This window comes from Bos indicus, chromosome 2, assembly GCF_029378745.1.
Source record: "Bos indicus isolate NIAB-ARS_2022 breed Sahiwal x Tharparkar chromosome 2, NIAB-ARS_B.indTharparkar_mat_pri_1.0, whole genome shotgun sequence".
NCBI classification, from domain to species: Eukaryota; Metazoa; Chordata; class Mammalia; order Artiodactyla; family Bovidae; genus Bos; species Bos indicus.
The window spans coordinates 104,711,909-104,733,768 of record NC_091761.1 but is presented as its reverse complement, the minus strand read 5'-3'; the positions used below and the strand labels follow the sequence as shown (position 1 = coordinate 104,733,768).

At 45.1% G+C, this 21,860-nt stretch overlaps 1 non-coding gene across 1 annotated transcript; it reads right to left on the bottom strand.

Annotated features, from left to right (window-relative positions):
* Positions 1-1,468: 1,468 nt before the first annotated feature.
* Positions 1,469-1,541, bottom strand: TRNAY-GUA (transfer RNA tyrosine (anticodon GUA)). The gene has a single exon. It is a non-coding gene; the product is annotated as a tRNA-Tyr (tRNA).
* Between the last annotated feature and the right edge of the window lie 20,319 nt (positions 1,542-21,860).

The window sequence follows — 21,860 nt, the reverse complement described above, 5'->3', positions numbered from 1 at the left end:
CCTAAAAGCAACCACTGCTGCCTATTCTTTTGTATATTTCCAGAAATGTATGTGTGCATACAAGCAGCCCTTTATTATACAAAGAGAGTTAACTATTTGCATCTTTTTCTTTGCAATGTCTCTTGGCAAGTGTTCCAAGTCAACATATATAGAGTTCTTTATTTTCTTTTTCCTGGCTTCATAACATCCCATGGCAAGACCATACCATGACTTATTCAACAAGTTCCCTATTAATGATTTCATAGTAGACAGAAGCTATTGAGAGAAGGAGAGAGAGAAAGAGAGTTTGCACGGAAAACTACAGTAAAATGAGAAGGGGCAGGGAAGAAAAGCAGTACTAAAGGAGGAAATGCCTGATTCCCAGGTATATTGCAAAGAGAAAGAAAGCCTGGCTGGAGAATAGAAGTGAAAACAGAGGAGGTTCTGAATACATTGTGTGAATGTGGGTTCAAGAGGAAGCAGAGGGGGAGTCACCCCTGCAGGCTTAGTGGGATGAGAATTTGCCCTCTAACATCTTCTTTCCTGATGATTTCACCATGGTTTCTTATGGTCTCCCGTTTTCTGCCAACCCATCATTTAAAAAAAATACCCCACCCAAAAGAAAACAAACATGTTACTATTTATTCATGCAGGAGGCCCACTGGACACAATAGACAGCAGCACCAGCCCTAATTAAATGAAATGGGGCAGGTGTAATTCAAACCACCTCGGGGAAAGTATAATCTGCCACTAAAAAATATTCCCACCGTTCAGCCCACAGGGAAATCAGACCAGCCTCCTGCCCAGGTTCCCAAGCAGAGAGGCTGGACTCAGGGCAGCAAGACAAGAGGAGGTCAATTTCTCGCCAGCAGTCTCCTCCCTCCCCTCCAAGCTCGGTGCACCCCCACCCCCACCCCTCGGAGCTTGTTAACTGACAGAGTGGAGCTGCTCCCTTTGTGGACTGGATTGTTTCGCTAATTCACCCATGGAAAATGGTTTGGTTCAGATTCCAGGCTGAGGCAACAAGATACCCACTGTAAATCCAAGCTTGGGAATTGTATCTCTTTCGCAGCTTCCAGACATAAACTGCAACCCTCCTCCTCCCCAGGCAGCTTCCGTCTCAGCCTGGAAGGGGCTTCAGAGAGTCTCCAAGTTGGACCTTCCAGTTAGAGCAGATCCAGACCTAAAAGATGGGGCGACATGCTGAAAAAACTTTCAACTAGCCTCTTAATTTAGACATGGACCCTAAGAGTCAGAAGTGAGCTTGACCTAAGGATGCTCCCTGGGTACCAATGAAGATCATGTTGCCAAATGGGAATCTGACTGCATTCTCCACATTCCCCTTACCAGCTGCAGATGGGCTCTAGAATTAGATCTGTGCTGATTCAAACTCCAACTGTACAACATTGCAGGCAGATTCTTTACCATCTGAGCCACCAGGGAAGCCCAAGAATACTCGAGTGCGTAGCCTATCCCATCTCCAGCAAATCTTCCTGACCCAGGAATTGAACTGGGGTCTCCTGCTTTACAGGCAGATTCTTTACCAACTGAGCTATCAGGGAAGCCCCATTAACTATGCAGGTTTGGGTAAATTGTTTGATCTCTTCCTGCCTTCATCTTCTAGTCTATAAAATGGGAGAGTAATCCCTCCCCTCTCTCCCTCATAGAATTACTGAAAAATTAAATAGGAAACCCATTTCATAAAGTTCTTGGCAATAGTAGGGATTCCATAAGTGTGAACTTGATCCCCCTCCCCCAGAAGAAGAGTCCTTACCCACCCACTTCGGCCTCACTCCAGTTCTTCCTTCCAGGGTCCAGTGTAGAAGTGGGTGATTTCATGCAGAGGGTGATTGATGGGCACTAGACAGGCTCCCCACCTGTCCAAGATTGTCTCCACCACTCTCATGCCAGCTGTCTGAAACACCACTCACGAGTCATTCTCAAAGGCCGGGAGGGCTTCAGGATCTGTTAGTTGCTATGGCTGAGAGTCTTGGCCACTCTCATTTACAGAAGGGGGTAATTGTGAAGATACCCTTACAATGCATCTCTGCCTTGCCTTGGGGTTTCAAATGCACTTGGAACTCACGGTCCACCTCCAAGAGCAAAGTCACATATGACTCTGATTCCATCCTGGCCTGGCCAGAGCGGAGCCAAGACCTGACCCTTCGATGGCTAGAAATGGTTCTTTCCCCAGTCCTCACCCCCACCCTGTCGCTGTCCAGGTGGAGCCAGTCCCATTCCCTTGACCTTGCCGCTGAGCTCCAGTTTCCAGCCATTTCATCACCTCTGAACCCTCTCCAGGTTCCCCGTGTCCCTCTCAGGCTGCCCGTCAGTCAACACTCATTACTGAGCCCCAGCTCTGTTCAGATGACTGTACTCGGAACTGGACAAGGGGCGGGAGCCAGAGTCTGGCCAGGGTGGACAGAGTATCCTGGGGAGATGACCTCATGGGCCCTTCCTCCACCAAGTATTTTTAGACACCGCTTCCCTCCCTCTCCCACTCAGCTTCTCTGGCCTTCCAGAGCAACCCAGATCTCCCCCAAATTCCCCTGAGTGCTACACCTCTTATCATTTTCAAAATCTTATGGGGTAGAAACAGTAAATATTCTTCCACAGACTCAACTCCTACTTTGAGGGGACTGACTCCTTTTCATTCCTAGCCCACTTCTTTTCAAAAAATAAGGACTGACTCTTGTTCTAAAATATCATGGAGCTCGGAGCATCTTTTCTCAAGGCAGGCGATCCCACCCACCTCCACAGCCTGGCCCCTCTTTATGCGGCTGTGTTGTGGTTTCCTTTGTTGCTAACCTAGTTTCGAGTCACACAGCCTAAGATCCTGGGAGCCGCTCTCCTCTCTGGTGTATGGAGAGACCCAGATCTTTTCGGAAAATTCCATGCAAGCAGCATCAAGAAATCCCAGGCTCTGATTAGCAGCAGCACATATGGATGAGAACTTGAGTCTGGGACCCAGGGTGTCAGGGTCTCCGTGTAGTCCCACCTTCACATTGTCTGCCTTTTTGGAGAAATTAATGACTCTGAACAGCCTGAAATATTCTCTTCTTTGCTTTTTTTTTTTTTTTTTTTTTTAACCCCCAAAGACACCCTGTGGTCAAAGAACTTGACCAGTAACTTACAAACGTGTCTGTAGGAGACTGCATCTCAGGATCTTAAGATGGAGGCGATTCCGATGCTGCTGGACTCAGCCACCCATCTCTTCCCCGCCTTCATGCTCTATCTCATCAGCTGTGTTGTGTGCTTAGTCGTTCAGTTGTGTCCATCTCTTTGCAACCCCATGGACTGTATGTAGCCTGCCAAGTTTCTCTGTCCATGGGGATTCTCCAGGCAAGAACACTGGAGTGGGTTGCCATGTCCTCCTCCAGGGGATCTTCCCAACCCAGGGATCTAACCCAGGTCTCCCGCATTGCAGGTGGGTTCTTTACCATCTCATCCACCAGGAAAGCCCATCTCATCAACTATAAGCACCTAATCTAAACTGAGCTCTAGGAAACCCAACTCCAGGCCATGCTCTGGCCATGGCTGCCAACCACTCAATGAGTGCTGAATGGTGAGAAAACCTTCACAATCTGCAATGAGCAGAGGGGCAGAGGTGATGTGTAGGAGGAGAGAAGGGTCCTGTCTCACCCGACCCGACCCAACTCCAGTGAAGATATTCGCCACATGGAAGCAGTGCTGCTAGACAAACAGCTGGCTCTCAATAAATATGTGTCCATTTCTTCTGGGTAATAAATGCTGCCAAAGTCCAAGCTGGGCTGGAGTGGGAGAAGGCAGAGCTTTACCCGGGCCTGTGTAGTCAAGTAAGATCTGAATCACTGGGAAACTAGGGGCAGCTCCAGCTGAGTTCAGGGCTCAGCACAGAGCACCGCTCACATCGTCCCAGATGACAGATTTGTGTGTCTCATCTGTGATGTCCTCCTTGCCCAGAATAGCATCTGCCCGCATCCACTAACACAGTCTCCAGATCAAAAGCACCCCCTGGCGAGTACTCCCCAAGCCCTAGATCCAAAGGCTCTCCCCAACCTTGGGGCCCCCTCTCCAAGCACTTTGTTCAGAGCTCTTGGAGGACACTTATCTCCTCTCACTGCAGGGCAGGCAGGCACCAGTGGGGCAGCCCCTTTGCCAGCCATCTGGGATATAACTGCCTCTTGCAGCCTTTGCAAAATCAGAGGCACCCTGGCCGGGAGCCAGGACAGACAGCTTCCAGGGGAGATGGTCAAGGGGACTGATTTGTGCAGCACTCATGAGACATTGTTTAGGTTTCCAAAACCTCTCTGGGAGAAATTAGAGGGAGTGTTGCATAGATTTCCCAAAGACACATCAACCAGAGCAGAGAAATAATCTTTGGGAACTTGCTATGGCCCAATTTTTCTCTAATCAGGTAATCCCTGGAAGGTAAGAATACATGTAAATGTTTGCGTTTCACCCAGGAGTGTGTGTTGCTTCACAACTCCCAGTTTTATCATCCCAGATCCTGTTTGAATTTGATCACTCCTAGTAGGGATGAAAGGCAGCTCCCAGCCCAGAAGAAGGAGCTTCTCATCTGAGAATGTAGTAAATATTGAAATCAATACAGGAAGCAAAGAAAAAATAAATAAAATATACGGATTTAAACATAATGCTTTTTAAATGTTTTTTTATTGAAGTATAGTTAATTACACTGTCATGTAGCTTCAGGCATACAGCAAAATGATTCTTTTCCAGATCCTTTTCCATTATATGTTATTACAAAACTTTGAGTATAGTTCCCCATGCTATGCAATAGGTCCTTGTTGGTTATCTATTTTATGTACAGTAGTATATATCCATTAATCTCAACCTCCTAATTTATCCCTCCCCAATGAACACAATGCTTTTTTGCAAGAAATATTTGTTGAAATATACCTTAAAAATTTGGAAGAGAAAGTAGGGAAATAGGATGAGCAGGAAAAGAGAGTTTGCTTGTCACTATCACTCCTTCTATAATATACAAAAATTTGCCAAGGTGTATAGGACACTTTTTATTTAAAATAAGTAGACAGGTCGATGCATGGATGATAAACAAGGAACAATCTAAGGCAGTTGTTTAAACCCACTGTTGTGGTTAGGTTTGGTGTGCCAGCTATCATATCACGAGAGGTTGACTAAACCTCATTCTCAATGCCAGAAATAGTCAGGTATCCTTTTCCTCTTAATGAATAAAAAGAATAGGAGAAATCAAAAGCCGATATTTGGATCTGTTAGAAATTATTTACTGAATCAGATCAACCCCCTCCTCACTCTCCCATATCAGATAACTTACAGAGAAAGGACAGGGTCATCTGGTCACCTGTAGAGACACAAGAAGTCCCCCCTGGGGGTGTTATAGGGATAGAACACGTCTGTGTGAGCTCCCTCGGGGATGAACCTAGGTTCATTGCAACAGGTGCTGAAGGTATGAGAAGTGGCTCCATGAAGCATCTCATGTGAGGATTTGGATACAAAGTCAGCATCTAAGGCAACTCTATCATGAGGTCAGCACAAGCCTTCAATTCTGTCCACTACAGAGACTACATTAGCTCTCAGTAAGTCGAGCAAACTCCATTTTAATTCCAGGGCAGAAAGAGATCAGGGCTTCCCGGATAGCACTAGTGGTAAAAGAACCCACCTGCCAATGCAGAAGACATAGGAGACACGAGATCTATCCTTGGGTCAGGAAGATCCTCTGGAGGAGGGCAGGACCACCCACTCCAGTATTCTTGCCTGGAGAAATCCATGGACAGAGGAGCCTGGCAGGCTACAGTAAATGGGGTCACAAAGAGTCAGACATGACTAAAGTGACTTAGACCATACACAGGAAGAGATCTGCATCTCTGTGCAGCAAGTGAAGTCTCCGAGCAGTGTTTAGGGACCTTGGTGTAAACCTAGAGCCACCCTTCACTAAGTGAGCCCCTCATGCTGGGTGGTGCTTGGGGACCAGGGCTAGAAGGTAATGGCAGATCAACACACCCATCTCAAGCTCACTTCACTATGTGCACCATTGCAATTGGTTCACTCTTTCTTTCTTGCTGTCTTTCAGTTTCATACATTTGAACTCACATTATTTAATTCAATGACATTTCAATGGCTGCTCATTGCTCAGTGACTAACAGTGAAAATGAAGTCACTCAGTTGTGTCGGACTCTTTGCAGCCTCATGGACTGTATCCTGCCAGGCTCCTCCATCCATGCGATTTTCCAGACAAGGATACTGGAGTGGGTTGCCATCTCCTTCTCCAGAGGATCTTCCTGACCCAGGGATCAAACCCAGGTCTTCCGCATTGCAGGCAAACTGTTTACTGTCTGAGCCACCAGGGGAACCACGAGTGACTAAAGAGGAATATTTAACAGATAAAGGGGTAGATGACCCAGAACCACCCCCACCTCTACTGTCATAGAAAATGTAGTTATAGAAAAAAAGGAGGCATTAATACTTGTGATCTACATAAGAGTCCACTGTTGGAGGTGAACTGAAATAAGATCATGATAACCAGGGCAGAAGACAACTGGTGAGATATCATCTCCATGTCACTAATTAGGCAACATCAGATTAGTGGATACTGACCATCTGAGTTGTAAGAACTTTAGAATATTAGCCAGAGTCATCTCAAATCCATGAATTTTCCTTCTGAAGTCCTCAAGGAGAATTGGAGGGGTCAGCATTGATTGAAAGGACAAATGAATCCTTTACTAAGGCACAAACCATGTGTCAGGACAGTTCCTGGGACGGTTCCTGCAGAACCACTGTGGAAGAAAAAGCAAGATCACCAGCTCCCAGGAGTCTACTGTCCAACACAAGCCGCAGGGAGATGAGCAAGCACTAACATCGCACACACTTAAATGTGTAGCGTAACAAATATATGTGCAGAGAAGAGGGAGCCACTATGTCTCCTGAAAGAAGAGTCCAGGGAAGTGACATTTTTCAGCCCAGCTTGGCTCCTTCACAGCACCTGCTGCCAGGATACATCCACTGCAAAGCCATTTGTGGGCTGAGATAAGCGTGCCTGATCCTGAACTTTGCCCGCCGGTCTCTGCAGCCCTAGTCACAGGTTCCTAACGATGTCTCAAGCCCTGTGTTTGCCTTGTCCTCTGTCTTGGATGTAAGGCAAGGCTTTGGCTTCTCCAAACCACTGCTGAGCTGTCCATCCTGGCAGAACTGCTCAGAACACCATCTTGGATCCCCTGTGGAGCTCTCTCTGCTCTGGGGACCCTCCGTCCTGACTCTCATCCCCTGCCAGAGGAACATGGGCCCATTCAAGCTGGCCAACTACAATACTGTAACAAATTCAACACAGACTTTAAAAAAAAATGGCCCACATCTTTAAAAAAAATAAAATAAAATGTGCAGTTCAATGGTTTTTAGTATATTCAGAGTCACTCACTAGTCACAAAATGTAACCAACATCATTTATCGATTTTGAAATGTTTTCATCACCCCTAAAAGACACCCCAAACCCTTGAACAATTACCTCCTCCTTCCCCATTCCTTCCCAACCCCCCAGCCCTAGGCAATCACTAATTTACTTTTAAACTTCTTTCTGCCTCTAAAGCGTTGCCTATTGTGGACATTTCATAGAAATGGAATCCTACAATACAGGGTCTTTTCTGTTTAACTGATTTAACTTCTCATAATGTCTTCAAGGTTCAGCCATGTCGCAATATGTATCAGTACTTCATCCCTTTTTATTGCCAAATAATATTCCATGGCATGGAGAGACCACATTTGATTTATCCATTCATAAAATGATAGACATTTTGGTTGTCCTCACTTTTTAGCTATTATGAACAATGCTACTATGAATATCCATGTGCAAGCCTTTGTGTGGACATGTTTTCAGTTCTCTTAAGTCTATACTAGAAGTAGAAATGCTGAAATGCAAAAATCAAAATGGCTGTCTGGGGAGGCCTTACAAATAGCTGTGAAAAGAAGAGAAGCGAAAAGCAAAGGAGAAAAGGAAAGATATAAGCATCTGAATGCAGAGTTCCAAAAATAGCAAGAATAGATAAGAAAGCCTTCTTCAGCGATCAATGCAAAGAAATAGAGGAAAACAACAGAATGGGAAAAACTAGAAATCTCTTCAAGAAAATTAGAGATACCAAGGGAACATTTTGTGCAAAGATGGGCTCGATAAAGGACAGAAATGGTATGGACCTAACAGAAGCAGAAGATATTAAGAAGAGATGGCAAGAATACACAGAAGAACTGTACCAAAAAGATCTTCACGACCCAGATAATCACGATGGTATGATCACTGACCTAGAGCCAGACATCCTGGAATGTGAAGTCAAGTGGGCCTTAGGAAGCATCACTATGAACAAAGCTAGTGGAGGTGATGGAATTCCAGTTGAGCTATTTCAAATCCTGAAAGATGATGCTGTGAAAGTGCTGCACTCAATATGCCAGCAAATTTGGAAAACTCAGCAGTGGCCACAGGACTGGAAAAGGTCAGTTTTCATTCCAATCCCAAAGAAAGGCAATGCCAAAGAATATTCAAACTACCACACATTTGCACTCATCTCACATGCTAGTAAAGTAATGCTCAAAATTCTCCAAGCCAGGCTTCAGCAATATATGAACCGTGAACTTCCTGATGTTCAAGCTGGTTTTAAAAAAGGCAGAGGAACCAGAGATCAAATTGCCAATATCTGCTGGATCCTCGAAAAAGCAAGAGAGTTCCAGAAAAACATCTATTTCTGCTTTATTGACTATGCCAAAGCCTTTGACTGTGTGGATCACAATAAACTGTGGAAAATTCTGAAAGAGATGGGAATACCAGACCACCTGATCTGCCTCTTGAGAAATCTGTATGCAGGTCAGGAAGCAACAGTTAGAACTGGACATGGAATAACAGACTGGTTCCACATAGAAAAGGACTGCATCAAGGCTGTATATTGTCACCCTGCTTATTTAACTTTTATGCAGAGTACATCATGAGAAACCCTGGACTGGAAGAAGCACAAGCTGGAATCAAGATTGCCGGGAGAAATCTCAGTAACCTCAGATATGCAGATGACACCACCCTTATGGCAGAAAGTGAAGAGGAACTAACAAGCCTCCTGATGAAAGTGAAAGTGGAGAGTGAAAAAGCTGGCTTAAAGCTCAACATTCAGAAAACAAAGATCATGGCATCCAGTCCCATCGCTCAGCCTTCTTCACAGTCCAACTCTCACATCCATGCATGACCACAGGAAAAACCATAGCCTTGACTACATGGACCTTTGTTGGCAAAGTAATGTCTCTGCTTTTGAATATGCTATCTAGGTTGGCCATAACTTTCCTTCCAAGGAGTAAGTGTCTTCTAATTTCATGGCTGCAGTCACCATCTGCAGTGATTGTGGAGCCCAAAAAAATAAAGTCTGACACTGTTTCCACTGTTTCCCCATCTATTTGCCATGAAGTGATGGGACTGGATGCCATGATCTTCGTTTTCTGAATGTTGAGCTTTAAGCCAACTTTTTCACTCTCCACTTTCACTTTCATCAGGAGGCTTTTTAGTTCCTATTCATTTTCTGCCATAAGGGTGGTGTCATCTGCATATCTGAGGTTATTGAGATTTCTCCCGGCAATCTTGATTCCAGCTTGTGCTTCTTCCAGTCCAGGGTTTCTCATGATGTACTCTGCATGTAAGTTAAATAAGCAGGGTGACAATATACAGCCTTGACGTACTCCTTTCCTATTTGGAACCAGTCTGTTATTCCATGTCCAGTTCTAACTGTTGCTTCCTGACCTGCATACAGATTTCTCAAGAGGCAGATCAGGTGGTCTGGTATTCCCATCTCTTTCAGAATTTTCCACAGTTTATTGTGATCCACATAGTCAAAGGCTTTGACATAATCAATAAAGCAGAAATAGATGTTTTTCTGGAACTCTCTTGTTTTTTCCATGATCCAGAGGATGTTGGCAATTTGATCTCTGGTTCCTCTGCCTTTTCTAAGACCAGCTTGAACATCAGGAAGTTCACGGTTCACATATTGCTGAAGCCTGGCTTGGAGAATTTTGAGCATTACTTTACTAGCGTGTGAAATGAGTGCAATTGTGCAGTAGTTTGAGCATTCTTTGGCATTGCCTTTCTTTGGGATTGGAATGAAAACTGACCTTTTCCAGTCCTGTGGCCACTGCTGAGTTTTCCAAATGACTTTAGGCAAGTTATTTCTCTAATCTTTCTTATAAAAGGGATAAATAATAAAGTGGGTATAATGGATGAAAAGGTAACATAATATCTGCCTAAAAGGATTTTGATGAAGATAAAAGAGATCAAGCATACAGAGCTTAGTCCAGGACCTAGCACACCTATTTTGTTCTTGTTGTTCTTTGTTGTTTAGTCACTAAGTCGTGTCCAACTCTTTGCAACCCCAAGGACTGTAGCCGGCCAGGCTCCTCTGTCCGTGGGATTCCCCACGCAAAAATACTGGAGTGGGTTGCCATTTCCTTCTCCAGGGCATCTTCCTGACCCAGGAATTGAATGCATATCTCTTGCACTGGCAGGCATATTCTTTACCACGGAGCTACCTGGGAAGCACAACAATACTTAGAATAACTGCAGGGTTGGGTTTTTTTGTTGGGTTTTTTTTTCCTAAAACTAAGTGGACTCCATATGGTAAACATCAGTTATGCATTAATTCGCGCTTAAGGTTTTGATTTTAAGTCCTTGGAACATGGAACGCTAACTTAAAGTTCCTAATCATGAATATTCCATAATGTGGAGCTCAGGTGGCAGTACAGGAAATTATGGCATCCTCAGTGATGAAAAAAGAGGAGGACATCTATTTAATCCAACTCTTAATTTTTCAGTCAAGTCTCCAGAAGACTCTTAAGGCACAGATCCTAACCCCCAACCTGATCCCTGCTAAGGTAGAAGCATTCAAGTAGGAATTAACTTTCCTGTATCTTCAGGATGTGAGAACATTCCCCTGGATGGATTAGGAATCTGGTCAAATGTAGAAATTCGGAGAGTTTTCTTTTTTCTTTTCCTTTCCTTTTATTTGTCTTTTGAATGTGATTCGATGTCAAGCGAAACAGCCAGGTGAAATACTGCGGGTCTGCCCAAGACCCACCTCCTTCCCTTACTCACCAACATCAAAGTCAACAGGCATTTATTAATAAGCACGTATGCCTGACACCGCGCTGGGTTCTGTGCAGGGGCAACACAAGATTCCCTGACCTGCGGGAGTGGACAAGCTCAGGCAAAGCCTTGCTGAGCTACTTCCAGGCAGCCCCAGGGAAGACTGGGGGATGGATGGAGAAGGGGAGACAAAGGAGGGGTCAGGAACCCCAACCAGAGTGGAGACTGAGAATGTGAACAGTACCTGATAAGATCAACCTAGGCTGCAGTCTTGCAAGCGGTGTGGGGGTGCGGGTGAATTAACAAATGCATGACCTAGAGTCCTATTCACAGTTTTTTTTTTCTCCACACTTTTCTTTTAATGCTAATTATTTGTTGGACTCAGTACAACTTTGCGTTCCTCAGAATGTATTTCAAGCTGGAATTCAGGCTGAACCTGACTCCCCAGGGAGAAATTGATGAAATCCAAAAAATACTTCATTTTTTCACCGCATTAACAGTACTCCAATTAGGCTGAACTTTCTGAAAGCAATCATCTTTCAAAATGGTTGCTTACACACATTAAAAAAAAAAAAAAACTCCCTAGATTTACAAATCATACTTCTCAGCTACAGACCACATCGCTCATCTCTGGGGTTATACTTGCAGATCCTCCATATAGTCATTGAGAGAGAGTTTGAGGAGACCAAATATAAATGAAACTCCTTTTAAGGTGATGACCTGGAGGCCTTCCTGCAGGCGGTGTGCTTTGTTAGGAACTAATTAGAAGCCCCAGGCTCTACCCTGTTTGTGAATATAATTATGGAACCAAGTACTCAGAAAGCGTAGGCCTTCTTCTGGGAAGAGAGAAGTGGCTTTCTGGTGTCTTACAATAATTAAACTGGGGAGATTCTGAGAATTCTGTTTTCTTCACCCCTTGTCATTCTTTCCATCTACAGGCTTTGAGATCAATTTTTAGAATCTCTAACATATGGCATTCATTTTCTCTTCTCCATTCAGGGCAGGGTGTGTTCATAGCTCTTCCCCAAGCTTCTCGGCCCCGTTCCCCAGCCCCTGTATGGCCCAAAGTTCCCTTAGTTTTCCCTTTGACAAAAATGTTAACCCTGGAACTCAGAAACCAGAAAGCAAGCAAAAGGAAACCCCTAACCTTGGCCCCTGGAGAAGAACAGACTGCTGTGAGCCCAGAGGTTGCCTGCTCTGCCCTACCCCGCCCCACTCTCCCCCTCCCCCAAAGCCCAGGCTCCTTGCTCCCCGTCGAAGGCCATGGGCCCCACCCCACCCCCCACCCCAGCCTCGCTCCTGTCACCCGCCTGGAGGAGTTAAAACAAACAGTCCTTTGGAAACTCAGTGAAAGAAAACGGCTGAGTCAGGCCTTCTGTTTAAATAGTCCCCACCTGTTCTCCCAGCCCTGGCCTCCCCCCGACTCCCACCCTGGGCTCCCCCACTTCCCTTTCTCTTTTCTTTCTTTTCCCCTTTGTTGCTCATTTTCAAAAGGGCAGAGTTGACAGCTCTCGCCTTGAGCAAAGCCAACCCGGGGAGCCAGCCAGGAGCCGCCTGGTGCTGCTGACCCAGCGCTCTCCCCCGTGGCTCCCCCGCCACAGCCTGCACGTGGCTGGGCCCCCGGCAACCCGGGAGGGGAGAGAAAGGGAGAGGGGTCAAGGTCCCCAAGAAAGAGAGCCCCACCCTCCGCTTACCCTCGTCTCCCCAGGATGCAGCACCCAGGCACCAGGCCCAGCGGGATTCGTGAAGCCTGTGGAAGGAGAGAGATGAGAGGGAGGGTGTGAGAAAGAACAAAGGCAGACAGACAGACCTTCACCAAGGAACCAGACCTCCTGTCATCTGGAACCCTCCGTGGCCCCATACACTTGGTGCTGTGTGTAAAAATAGGGTCTTAGCATTGCAGAAATGGTTTAGTTGCCCATATTCAAAATTGAGGAAATGTTTCTAATGTACATAAATTGTGTTAGAGACAAGGCCTGAACCCACTTAAGTACCCTCAGGGCACACATGCAGGCTTCTAGAACTCCCTTGTGCCTCCTTGGAAGACTGGCAACCTCTCCAAGCCCTGTTCCTGGCGCTGGAAGTCAAAAGCCTTTTTGTTTTTTTAATTAAAGTTTGTGACAGCTTCATGTGAATCTACAGTTTTGAGAAAATCGGAGACTCATCTGCAGTTGTAAGAAATAATACAGAGAGATTCCCTGTACCATTTTACTCAAGTCCCCCAGGGTGACATCTTGTAGACCTGTAGGGCAATGTCACAGCTAGGATGCTGCTGTTTATACAGACACGATGCAAAAGGTTGCCATCACCTCAAGGGTCCCCTGTTGGCCTTCTACAGCCACACCCCCTCTTCCCGTTCTACCCTCTCCTCAACTGGTGGCAACCACCAATCTGCTCTCCATTTCTAAAATTCTATTATTTCAAGAATGTTATATACCTTCACATTGAAAAGAATAAAATACCTAGGAATAAACCTGCCTAAGCTTATTTAACTTATATGCAGAGTACATCATGAGAAATGCTGGGCTGGAAGAAGCCCAAGCTGGAATCAAGATTGCCAGGAGAAATATCAATAACCTCAGACCACCCTTATGGGAGAAAGTGAAGAGGAACCAAAAAGCCTCTTGATGAAAGTGAAAGAGGAGAGTGAAAAAGTTGCCTTAAAGCTCAACATTCAGAAAACAGAGATCATGGCATCTGGTCCCATCACTTCATGGGAAATAGATGGGGAAACAGTGGAAACAGTGTCAGACTTTATTTTTTGGGGCTCCAAAATCACTGAGGATGGTGATTGCAGCCATGAAATTAAAAGACGCTTATTCCTTGGAAGGAAAGTTATGACCAACCTAGATAGCATATTCAAAAGCAGAGACATTACTTTGCCAACAAAGGTCTGTCTAGTCAAGGCTATGGTTTTTCCAGTGGTCATGTATGTGTGTGAGTTGGACTGTGAAGAAAGCTGAGCACCGAAGAATTGATGCTTTTGAACTGTGGTGTTGGAGAAGACTCTTGAGAGTCCCTTGGACTGCAAGGAGATCCAACCAGTCCATTCTGAAGGAGATCAGTCCTGGGTGTTCTTTGGAAGGAATGATGCTAAAGCTGAAACTCCAGTACTTTGGCCACCTCATGCGAAGAGTTGACTCATTGGAAAAGACTCTGATGCTGGGAGGGATTGGGAGCAGGAGGAGAAGGGGATGACAGAGGATGAGATGGCTGGATGTCATCACTGACTCGATGGACATGAGTCTGAGTGAACTCCGGGAGTTGGTGATGGACAGCGAGGCCTGGGGTGCTGCGATTCATGGGGTCGCAAAGAGTCGGACACAACTGAGTGACTGAACTGACTGACTGAAGGAGGAACAGAGTGCCTGCTACTGAACAGAGCTTGTCTTATGAGAGGGGAAGAAGGGAGAACATAGGACTTCTCTCATGCTCAGCTCCGGACCCCCAATATTTCCTTGTTTCTCCACAAACTTTCTGATTGGCATCTCCCTTCCCACACCAGACCTGTTGCCTACTGTTCCATTCCAAGGGACACACACCCTCAGCCTCTCTGGGCCTTATCCTATCCCTCCCCAGATAGCATCAAAGACTCGGAGAGCCTCCATTTGGCAAACTCAAACTTCAGCCCAGCCTGACTCATGAAAAAGACAAAGAAATTTTGGGATTTTGAACTTGTCCATTCACTGAGATCTAGCACTTAATTAACAGAAACACATGGGTGCTGCCTCTCTTACACCCAGACACTGCTCTGCAAAACCGAGCATCTGGAGTTGCATCCATTTACTAATGAGCTAGGCTTTTCTTCAGTCTATAAAGTGAACAGTCTAGACTGTAGATGAAGGAGCTCTAGAGAAATAACATCAGAAGAACCCCTTTATGAAGATGTAAAAGTCAAGTGACAATTACCTAAATGAGCAGTTCTTAAGTGAAAAGTGAATCAGAATCACCTTGAGGGGCGGGGTTTGCTTTCCTGGTGACTCAGTGGGAAATAATCTGCTTACCAATGCAGGAGACAGGGGGTTCGATCCCTGGTCCAGGAAGATCCCACATCCCTCAGAGCAACTAAGCCCATGAGCCACAAATATTGACTCCCTGCTCTAGAATCTGGGAGCCCCAACTACTGAGCCCATGTGCCACACCTACTGAAGCCGGCACGCTCTAGAGCCTGTGCTCCACAACAAGAGAAGCCATCACACTGAGAAGCCCACACACTGCAACTAGAGAAAAGCCCACACAGCAGCGAAGACCCAGGAGAGCCATAAATAAAGAAATTAAATTATTATTTTTTAAAAAGAATCAGCTGGAAAATTTTTTTCAACTTATACACACATTCCACCCTAGCCCACCAGAAAACACATGCAACAGAAACATTCTTTACTCCATCAGAATTATCATAATTCTGTAAGGACCTAGCCTTGAGAGCTTAATCTGTGAGGGCATCATGATACCACCTAACCAATATGCAAACCACCCTGAGTACACAAACATTTGATCTACTATTTTACCAACTAGTTAGGCTTTGGCATGAAGCCAAGATCAAGAAGCTGGTCTAAGCAGGAAGACACCTCTAATCAGTGGTCTCCCCCCAAGTAAGTCCTCTCTCACCTGAATGTAGCATTCCTCACCCTAGCCTGTTTCTCATTTTACACATAGGGTTGGACAATACAGCTAGACATAAAAAATAAATGAATTGTCAGAACCCCAGAGATTTCCATAGGGAGAGCAAAGAAAATATCCTACTGACAAAATGGTCTTCTGAAACACTGAGAATACCTCATTCTTTCATTTAACAAATGAGTCAACGGGACTTCCCCGGCAGTCCAGTAGTTAAGACTCCACACTTGCAGTACAAGGAGCATGGGCTCAATCCCTGGTCGGGGTACTAAGATCCCACATGCTGTGTGGTATGGCCAAAAGAATTAAAAAAAAATTTTTTAATGACTGTTCAGCAAAGACATAAAAAGTGTCATCCCAGGTCAGAACAAAGGTGCAGGCTTCCCTGTGGCTCTGTGGTAAAAAATTTGCCTTCCAATGCAGGAGACCCACATGCCAAGGAGCAGCTAAGCCCGTGCACCATAACTACTGAGCATGTGCTCTAGAGCCCAACAGCCACAACTACTGAGCCCAAGTGCTGCAAATACTGAAGCCCCTGTGCCCTAGAGACTGTGCTCTACAATGAGAGAAGCCACCGCAACGAGAAGCCCATATACTGCAACTGGAGAAGAGCCCATGAAGAGGAAACAAAGACCCAGTGCAGCCAAAAATAAATAAATATTTTAAAAGAAGAAGAGCAGAAGTGCGTGTAGCCTGGTGTTACAAGCTCTCTGAACACATGCTGGAGCCAGTCATCACAGGCTGGAACAGTGGTGCTCGACCACTATCCTCCTGACCTCACTGGTGGAGCTACCAAATCTGAATGAGTATGACATCTATTTTTGCTGCACTGGAGTATACATGCTGGTAGGGCAGTGATGGCCATGTGTCCTTTGAGCTGATGATATTGTGTAGCTGAGATTAGCAGGTACACTTTGCTTTGGGGAAGGGGACTATCTTAGTCTACTTGGGCTGCCATAACAAAATATAATAGACTGAGTGGCTTAAACCACAGACATTTATTTTCTCACAGATCTGGAAGAAGTCCAGATCCAGGATGGTCAGGTTCTGGTGAGAACCTTCCTTCTGGCTTGCAGGTGGCTGCCTTCTCATTGTGTGCTCACATGGTTTTTTGTTTGTGTGTGTGTGTGTGTGTGTGTGCGCGCGCGCATGCGCCTGACCATGGGGAGAAAAAATTGATCTTTCTTCCTCTTCTTGTAAGGACACTAATCCCACTGCAGGGGCCCCACCCTCAAGACCTCATCTATACTTAATGACCTCCCAAAGGTCCCATCTCAAAATACCATCACATTGGGAGTTAGGGCTTCAAGATAGAAATATGAGGGGACACCCACATTCAGACTATAACAGGGACAGAGGTAAGTTCTGAAGAAGCAGCTCATGTTCATTGGGACATGTAAGAAACTACTGGAGGAATCTAGAAAAATGGTACAGTTGAACTTATTTGCAGGGCAGGAGTAGAGAAACAGACATAAAGAACAGACTTGTGGACCCCATGGGGGAAAGGGAGGATGGGACAAATTTCGAGATTAGGATTGACATTCGGAGAAGGCAATGGCACCCCACTCCAGTACTCTTGCCTGGTAAATCCCATGGACGGAGGAGCCTGGTGGGCTACAGTCCATGGGGTCTTGAAGAGTCGGACACGACTGAGCGACTTCACTTTCACTTTTCACTTTCCACTTTCATGCATTGGAGAAGGAAATGGCAACCCACTCCAGTGTTCTTGCCTGGAGAATCCCAGGGGTATTCCCACCAGGGGGAGCCTGGTGGGCTGCCACCTATGGGGTCGCACAGAGTAGGACACGACTGAAGCGACTTAGCAGCAGCAGCAGCAGCAGCAGGATTGACATATATACACTATCAGGTATAAAACAGATAGCTCGTGGGAAGCTGCTATAGAGCACAGGGAGCTCAGTTCAGTGTTCTGTGATGACCTAGAGGGGTAGGATGGTGGGCAATGGGAGGTGGGAGAGAGGTCCAAGAGGGAAGGCAGGAAGAACCCACTAGAGAGAGTGTGTCAGGGTAATAAAGAGTTCTACTCCTAAAGACCATAGCATTGAAAAGAAAACAAGACATTTATAAGGAAACTGGATGCTTTTACAGACACTGAAAGACATTATTATACTGCTGTGGATGACTGCATTGTGATCATTAATGGCTCATCAGTGCTGTCTTGAGATCTTTAGTCACATCAAGTACATTTCAATATGATGCCACAAGTGCAAAAAAATAGTTGGAAGCCACCAAGTTAGGGACATAGTTCTTCTCTACTAATTTCACTTAGGCTTTTCTGTGACCCACGTGGAGCACTTTTGAAAGTGTAATCATCTCTATAGAAGGTATTAAAATCTCTGTAAAGTGTCCTTTTAAGTTCTTTTCTAAAATTGCCCATTTTAGGACTTCCCTGGGGGTCCAGTAGTTAAGACTGAGCTTCCAATGCAGGAGTGCACATTTGATACCTTGTCAGGGAACCAAGATCCCACGTGCTGTGTGGTGCCATTAAAAAAAAAATTAAAATTTCCCATTTCATGCTTCTAAGGATGTTCCCTTCTTCTCATAGGGAAGATGTTGAAGATCATATCCATGTTTTGTCACCTTCCAACTCTGGAAGCTTCATATGTACCATATGCACCAAATATGCACCATATGTAATTCCCCAGGCTCCACATTTTCAGCACGGAGAATCCTCTGTAAAAGCAGACAGAATGTCTTCCATAGCTGGGTTATGCTGTGAACTTCTCTATTATTTTTATTTGAGACCCAGCAGATAGCATGTTTTGGCACCAAGTTTGGATGAGGGGGGCAAGGCAGTGACTTCTGGTTTAAATATTCCTCTTGATGCTCAGCACGGCATTGGCTTTCTCTGCCACACCTAATGGCACTGTCTTTAGGAAACAGTCTGCAAAACTCTTAGTTTCTGTTTTTAGGGCTGCAAAATTCCAACCAAAATTAAAGAAGTCCTGCCTGACCCTAAAAAGTCACGGTGAAGAATTTCCCACCTCTCAAATATGTGTAACAAATTTAACAGATTTTTTTGATTATAAAAGCAGCCATGTTCATGTAGAAATCTGTAAAATAAAGAAAAGGGACAGAAGAAAACAAAACTCATATTTTGTGTATCTATCTACATAAATATTTCAACATAATCAGGATCATACCATATCTCTTCTGCTTTTTTGGTGTATCTTCTGCTATTTCTCTTGTCAGTTATGTAGATCTTTGCCAACATAATTTTTAGTAGGAGATGGCATGCTATCCTGTAAGTGTATTGTGATTTATTAAAGCTACCCTTTATCGTTGACAATTTGTGCTATGCTTAGTCATTCAGTCAGAGAAGGCAATGGCACCCCACTCCAGTACTCTTGTCTGGAAAATCCCATGGATGGAGGAGCCTGGAGGGCTACAGTCCATGGGGTCTCGAAGAGTCAGACACGACTGAGCGACTTCACTTTCACTTTTCACTTTCATGCATTGGAGAAGGAAATGGCAACCCACTCCAGTGTTCTTGCCTGGAGAATCCCAAGGACGGGGGAGCCTGGTGGGCTGCTGTCTATGGGGTCGCACAGAGTCAGACACGACTGAATCGACTTAGCAGCAGCAGTGGTCATTCAGTCGTGTCTAGCTCTTTGTGACCCCATGAACTGTAGCCCACAAGGCTCCTCTGTCCATGGAATTCTCCAGGCAAGAATACTGGAGTGGGTTGTCATTTCCTTCTCCACACTAACAGTTTAGTCCACTTCTAATTTTTCACTACTTCAAGCTATTCTCTGGAAAGGTGTTACATATTGATCCTAATCTAAAACTCATTACAGAGGAAAAGGTTATCAAATATAAAGTGAGTCTTTGGCATGCTCCTTTCATGATTACTAACAAGTATCTAACTGACATCCACGTAAGATGATAACTATGATGGGAACGAGGAGAAAAACCAAGGGAAACTGAAAGAGACCTATATAAAAGACTGAAGGTAGTGTTGTTTCAATGAATGTGGAGAAGTAAGTATAAGTACCTCAACCAACTAAATGATAAGTCATCAAACCTAACGTGCATTCATTGTAACATGTGCCATTTATTAATAGTTTTAGGTCCCACTTAGGAAGGAAAAAAAACTGCCAAGGTACAAATTGTGACCAACATTCAGGTAGTTCAAGAGACCAAATGCCCAAGGAAGAAAGCCCTGCTAGAGAGATGCTAAACAGGACTAGAATCTGGGTTGGCAGGAGTGATGAAGTGGCAGACAGAAAGGCAGGTTCACCCTAAAGCCAACACCAGTGGTAAGAACACAAGCCTTTAGACAACACGCTATTCTTCAGTCATCATCGACTCACAGCTCCTTGACTTCATCAGGCTGTTTTATCCTTCTGTGCCTTTTCAAAAACAGTTTTCTGCTTGAAACACCTGTAATCATCCAGAAAACGCAACTGAAGACTTGCCTTTTGGGGGATCTTCCCTGACCTGCTCTAGGAGGAGATGGCGTCTCCAGCACCAGAAGAGAACATTGCTCTCTCCTTGGACCCAACACTGACTCTGCTGACCAGCTCCTGTGTCAACCATAGCCCTCCCAGAAGATCAAAAAGCTGGGCAAAGACAGAACCCCAAGAAAGGGCATCTTGCATGGGTTTGTGACTCTGGAGGCCAGAATCTTGTCTGATTGTCAAACCAGGTTCTCACAGCCTGGAAGCAATAACCTGAACCCACAGCATTTTCACTCTGAGCTGTCTGAAGATGCCCAGACGGTTTGATGAGGCAGACGGAGCCCCAACTCCCCAACTCCTGACATTTTACTAAGCCATTAACTTTACCTACCCAAAGCAAACACAAGTCTGGGAGGTGGGGGTGAGGGTCTCATCATCTGCCAGTTTTTCCTCCCACCAAAGCATAAAAAGCCTCAACTTTAGAGAACACACTGTTGAGTCTTGGCCTGTCCTCCAAGCTGCGCTTGCAGCTCCTCTCTCCTTACCTGTGCATCACACGCTTACTCTTCATCTCCCAGGCTCACTTACTCAAGCTCAAATTGCTCAGTCTGTTTAATTAAACAAACAAAAAAATCAAACCTTGCCCAGTAATAAAAGAGTGCAAAAGTTTGAGCCTGTGGCAGCTCTTGGGCTAATCCAGGCATTAAGATCTCAGACTCCCAGTGTTCTCGACTGCCAGGCTTGGAGGGTCATTTCAAATTCTTTTTGGCGGGAAAGGGAAGGTCCTATCTGGAGACTAGGCTACAAATGGATCTGGCGTTCATTCCTCAGGACCTGTAGTGATTTGGGAACTTCACTGTTTAAATGTATGCCCACTCCCTTGTGGACACCAGTAGTCTTAAGTAAGCATACCATGTTTTAATCACAAATTTGCTTTGGAGTAACTGGAGGTCTGAAACTATGTCTTGATTATCTTCAAATGCATGGTGCCTACCACTCACAATAGGTGATTAGTTTAAGTGAATGAATGCATGAATGAATAACCAAGCACTGAGGATGATTCAAACTGGATATAATTCACTAACTCTTGGGGAGCTCTCAGCACTGAAGTTTGAGTTAATCACGCCCCCATACCACCAGCCACATCACGTACCATCCTCACGTAACCACTTGTCCCCAAAAGACGTTTCTCTTTGTCCATTGATTTCTTTCTGTTTCCTTTTTTCACTGCTCCTCATTTCATCCTCTCTACACTCCCCCCAACAAGCACATAGAGTCTGAAATGCAGTACCTGGGTGCAATCTCAAAAATGACAGAATGATCTCTGTTCGTTTCCAAGGCACACCATTCAATATCACAGTAATCCAAGTCTATGCCTCAATCACTAATGCCGAAGAAGCTGAAGTTGAACGGTTCTATAATGACCTACAAGACCTTCTAGAACTAACACCAAAAAAATATGTCCTTTCCATCATAGGGGACTGGAATGCAAAAGTATGAAGTCAACAGATATCTGGAGTAACAGGCAAGTTTGGCCTTGGAGTACAAAATGAAGCAGGGCAAAGGCTAATAGAGTTTTGCCAAGAGAACCCACTGGTCATAGCAAACACCCTCTTCCAACAACACAAGAGAAGGCTGTACACATAAAATCATCAGATAGTCAATATTGAAACAATATTGATTATATTCTTTGCAGCCAAAGATGGAGAAGCTCTATACAGTTAGCAAAAACAAGACCAGGAGCTGACTGTGGCTCAGATCATGAACTCCTT